General features: G+C 36.7%; 1 protein-coding gene across 3 annotated transcripts in view; it reads left to right on the top strand.

The window, feature by feature from the left end:
- Positions 1-6,000, top strand: part of LOC115219405 (protocadherin-19-like) — a 273,644-nt gene that overhangs the window by 261,750 nt on the left and 5,894 nt on the right. The gene's annotated exons all lie outside the window — the stretch shown is intronic.

The following is a 6,000-nucleotide window of genomic DNA, read 5'->3' on the forward strand; positions in this document are numbered from 1 at the left end:
CGTGTGTGAAGGAAAAGATCTCCAATAAATCTGTAGAAAAGATCTCCAATAGGATTTTATACTACTAACCATTCTTTCTTGGCTCTTTGACTTTCAAAATCAATTTTTTTTGGTGCAAAATTTAATTTTGACAAGTCTTATAAGTTGCCTTGAAGCTGTTGGTGAAATATTTCATTGGTAGCAGAACATTGTTGCTGCAAGGTGAATTATCTCCATCATAACAAAGTTAGATGTAGAACAATAGAAGACAAGTAATTCTAAGTGTATTGCAGCATATAATAAATTTACATCTTGCATTACAAATTTCCTTGTCAAAATGTTAGCAGGAAGATTACTTGGATGTGTTGTTGTTGTACCCCCTCCTACACTGACAATCCGTCAACAAGCCAACAAGGAAGCTTCTATGTGGTGTGAGCAGCTAGAAATAGCAGCTAATTTCTCTTCAAACCATGCCCTACCATCTAGAAAATATTGGGATGTATACATTATAAAATGTAATCCAAGATACACTAATCCTGAGAAAAGATGGTTTCTCCAAGGTTGGAATACCTTTAATCATAAGTCTGCTAACTCAAGCTGAACTGGAGCTAAACAGCAACTGATAAACTTATGAATATCTTCTTTCTTAAATTTGATATTTGCAAATGCCAGAGACTTTATTAGGTTTTCCACATCATTTTATGAAAAATAAATTAATCAATGAAGCATTAACTTTATTTAGAAGCAGTTTCAGACATTCTTACACTTGTCTTATTTGAAACACAGCAGAAGCATCGATCCCTTCTGGCAGGTTTTTTATACAAGATTTTACACGAAATTTTGTTTAAGATTTTGAGTTATGAAAGTTTATCTAGTTTCATATGATGTGATTTAATTAAGTCTGTGTGGTAGAAAGTTCAATAGAGGAGTACAGATCTAGCCTGCCTTAGTAAAGTTGGATTATCATTATCATAATCATCATCACCATCAGTCCATTGTCTACATCCCCATTTGTGTTATCAAGTGAACAGCCAGCTTATTGATTTCTACATATAAGCTGTGGAAGACAGGTAAATAAGTTTATTCTGTGGAAAAGAAATAGTGATGCAAAAATCAGAGAAAGTTATTGATACAGAAGTAAACTGGTGACTCCATTGGATGTATGGGTTTTATAATGTAGCTGTGCAGTGGACAGCAAACAGTAGTAATATATATTAATCACATAAAAGAGCTGCTGACAGACTGCTTCTATGATCAGATGTCTCTCATTTAATTCTTTAGCCTAACAAGTATCTCAAAGGCTTTTCTGCTGCAGAAGCACCTAATTTCATTCAAGATCTGAACTTTTTTGTTTCAGTTTACTCTGTGAAGTATTAAAGTACTTTTCTTCTCTCACATCAATTCTTGTCAATGTTTCATTTGTTTTCTTACATTGTCTTACAGTATAATCTGAAGACATTTTTTTGATATACTTTATTTATGACTAAGTCATTAATTTCTCTAAAATTTATGCCATGGAGTACAAGCTTTAGTAAGCCACTGACGAAAAAAGGTTCGAACTTTCACAGGGTGATTATTGATTAGGTCTGTCAACCAGGGCTTCAAATAGATTAGATTCCTTTGTAGTGTACACTACAATAGTTAAAGGGTTTTCTTTTCTATTTGTGACAGAAAACAAGTATTCATAATACATAAACATAATATAAAGAGAGGAAAGATGTGGGAATTTTTCTGGTGCCCTGCTTTGGCACAGCCGTGTGGAGCAGCTCCATTGTTAGAAACATGCAAATTGGGAGCAATACATGAAAGGTATACACATGGCACCCCCAACCGGACAATGATCTAATGTCAAAATCAGACTACTCCAAATCTTCTAGCTACTATGTTATCGTTGGTTACTGGCTAAAAGAATTTTATTCATTATACTGATTTAAATAAAATTTACTAATTTATGTGAAGGTATAGCGTCTTTGGGATGCTTTGAAATCAGGCAAATATTATAAAACTTTCTAAAGACTTTTGGATAAAAAAATTATAAGGGGAAGGTAGCTTCAAAATAAGTTTAAATGCACAAAAGTCTAGCAAACAAAATATATTCAAGATGCTTGTTTGTAGGATGATGGAACTATTTACCCTGTCTTAACCAATGATGTTGACCTATTTTGAACAGAATCCACTAGAAACTTTAGTATAATACTTTTCTTTGAGAAAGACAATCAAAAAGTTTTTCTATATCTACTGTCTGTAAAAGCTGAAATCAGGTTACTTCTCTTATTTTACGTCTTTCTTCTGACTGGAATGAGACGTATATGTAGACTTATGCACCTATATGTATATTTATGCATCTATATGTATATTTATGCATCTATATGCATATTTATATGAAGTTCAATCAATTAAGTGCCTAGGATCAGTATTCATCTCTGATAAGCAAACAAAAGGAAAAGTACTCAATGCATGTTGCATAATTTATTCTTATTTGAGGCTGAGGATTAACTCCACCATTTACTCAGAATTTTTCACAGCATATAAATCATGATTTTTCACCAATCTCAGAAAAATACATACATGCACACATACACTGAATAACTTATAAAACTGAAAGATGAAAGATTACAAGCTCTATATTTTCATCTTTTGAATTATAAATGAGATCATTTAAGAGATAAAAATACAATCATTGTAATATTTGATTATTTCTGTTTTATGAATTTTTTTTTTCTTTTTTGATATATTACTCTTCTCTTTGTAAAAAGTTCTTTTTACTGTGTTATCATTGTCGTTATCATTTGGAATCCATGTTCCATAACTGGCGGGGGTTGAATGATTTGACAAGATCCAAAGAGTCTGAGAACCACCACATGCTTATGTATTTGCTTTGGCATAGTTTCTACGGCTGAATACCCTCAATAATGCCAATCACTTTGCAACATGCACAAGTGCTTGCTTTGTGGCACCAGCACAAATGAGGTCACTGTACTTCTGGCAAGACGAAGACCTCTTTAACTGAGTGAAGCAACAGAAGAGAAGGAAGTGGCTTTATGCTAAGGAATGAGGGATTAAAGTATGAAACCAGAACAGGTTTCTTCATGCAGAATGTTTATATGGTTACTCATATTGTAGGAAAGAAGGCGAGTCACCAAAGTGGTGCTGGAGAGGGGTAAACAATTGCAATGAGGAGGTGTCAGTACCCTCAGGGTACAAGATGAGGAGTAGTGAGGAGGAATAAGAGAAGAGAAAATTATGGGTGGGTAGAGTTTAGGAGAGCATATAGAAGAGTGAGAGATGGGTAGAAAAGGTTGATTGATGAAGGGGTGAGTATAATAAATGAAGAATTAATGTCGGGGCAGGATAAGTAGGGAAGAGTAGTTGACAACTGTAGAAATTGGATAGGATTGATCAACAGATGAAGTGAAGGATGGATAAGGGATGGAGGAGGTATGAGGCGAGTATGGAATTGGGGAAGGTAGGGAAGAGTATGAGATGATTGGCAGTAGAGAAAATAGGGGATAAAGGACATCATCATAGTAATAATGATATAGTAGATAGGGGAAGGAAGATAGAAAACAGGAGAAAGAGAGAAAGAGAGAGAGAGATGACATGTGATTGAGTAGCTTGCAAGAGTGAGTGGAAAGAGAGGCAAGTGTAGTATATGGGAAGAGTAAGACATTTATAGCAGTGGAGATGGAGAGAAAATGTCATCACTCAGAAGGGTGATCAAGGCAAAATGTCAGTGGAGAGGCTAGTATTAAGAATGAGAGCTGGATATCAAGTGAAATGGTACAAGGGAAAAGCTGGTGAAGTATGCAGCGCATCTCACATTTAATTGCACTATAAGAATAATGCAGTTAAAGAGAGGTAGATTAAAGTGAGTGATAATTGAGGAAATTGGGCAAGGAGCCCAGTTGTGCACACACAGACACACACACATACGCACACACACACACACACACATATATAATGTGATCATGTGACTGGCCAGGCTATCAGATGTTGTTACACACTACTGGTCTCAATGCACTATTTGCATTGTTTTAGCCTTCAAACGATGCCACCCCACTGACTTGGTGAGCAGGTTAACATTCCGCCTGATTGAAAATTTCTAACAAATGACAATAAACCTTCCCATCAAGAAAATAATAAAGATGAGCTGAGATTTACTGTTCTTCAAAGATCAAACAAGCAGTTGGTAGGCAAGTGCCCCAGCATGGCCACAGCTCATAGGCTGGAACTGGAATCAATCAATCAATCTCTGGAGCGTCAGGCTTTCCAGAGTTAGAATGAACTAAAAGATTTTAAGTTCAGAATATAGAAAACTTACAAAAAAGATTATTAGTAAAATTAAATAAAAAATATGATGCTACACCAAACTTTAAAAATATTACTGAAGACGTATACTTGTACACACATGTACATATGCAAAATATATATATATATACATATGCACACTAAGTTTTGACATTCTAGCTCCCTTCCACCATGTACAACAGTGCTTGGAAGGAACATGCGTAGTGTGTGATTGCTGCATTGACCATGACAGAGAAAGTTGTCATGACGATACCTGCTCAGAAGCCTACACAAAGTTGCAGAAAGTGTATGAAGAGGAGTGTATGAGCTGCACACAAGTTCAGACGTTTCCAAGATGGCCAAAAAAATGTCAATATTGATGAACGTTCTGGGAGACCTGCAACCAGCAGAACTGAGAAAAACATTGCAGATGTGCGTGTAGCTGTGAGGGGAAATCATTGAATCACCATCCATGTGTTATCAGAGGATGTGTAGATTAGTTACAGTTCAGTTCAGTCCATTATCACTGAAGATTTGGGTATGAGACGCAGGTCTGCCAGGTTTGTGCCAAAACTACTTTCAGCAGTGACCAGAAAGACACTCAGGTTTTGGTTGCACAAGTTCTCCTTGATTGTGTTGAGAACAATGAAAACTTTGTGTAGACCAAGCTTGGGGCAAAATTTGATGCAGATTCTCTGCTCAACTTTTTCTGTCATGGTCAATACAACAATCACATGCTACACATCTTCCTTCCAAGCACTGCTGTAAACAGCAGAGGTGAGCTAGAACGATAAACTTTAGTGTGCATGCACACCTGAGCTCAAGGTTAATCTGTGCCAAGCAGTTTCACTCTGTGTGCTTTAGCTTTGTTACTATAGCAACAGTCTGGATACTTATTGATCAGACCACATATGAGTGCAGTTCCAAGTAATGCTGACTTTTGCAATACACCTAGATTGCAGGGCATTTCTAAAGTTTCCAGATGTTTCTTCAGGTTAGGTAGTGTTGAACCCAATGCTCTGATGACAATAGGGACAACCCTTCTGTTTCACTCCCATAGCTGCCACATCTTGGTAATCTCAATTCTCAGGTCTCCATATTTATCGATTTTTTCTCTTTCTTTAATAATAATATATTGATCTCCTGGCACTGCCACATCAATTATTAGGCACTCTTGTTTGTCCCTCCTAAAGGTTACTACATCCGGCCTTCAGTACTCTAATGCCTTGTCTGTCTAGAAGTCAAAGTCCCAGGAGGTCTTGTTTGCTGTTTACCAAATATTCTTCCATGTTTCTTCTTTCACTGTTGATGCACTCCTGTATGCTAATCAGACCATGTTCACCTTTACACCTCTTCAGGTAGAACCTGTGTACGTTTGCCTTAGGGAGTAGAGAACTATGCATTGTCATTGTCTTTCAGGCAGTGCGATTGAGTTGGTTAATATCTGCTCATGTCCATTTTAAGACGGGTGCACAGCAACAGCTCATATGTTGGTGGCTGTCACAAGGTTCCTTGAGTTGAGGTTTGACTTCAAGAGAAGTTTGAGGCACTTCAAATATGCAGTGATGATCTTGGTTTCATTTCTCTATGCAAGATGGTGTCCAGTTTCAGGATACCAAGGTACTTATGCCTATCATCATCTGGCTCTTCCATTTGCTCTCTATTTGTCATTTCTATGCCCCTTTCAAAGTGAGCGCCACACACTTCATGACACTGAATATTACTGAATTATCA

Source organism: Octopus sinensis, linkage group LG14, assembly GCF_006345805.1.
Source record: "Octopus sinensis linkage group LG14, ASM634580v1, whole genome shotgun sequence".
In the NCBI taxonomy this organism is placed as follows: Eukaryota; Metazoa; Mollusca; class Cephalopoda; order Octopoda; family Octopodidae; genus Octopus; species Octopus sinensis.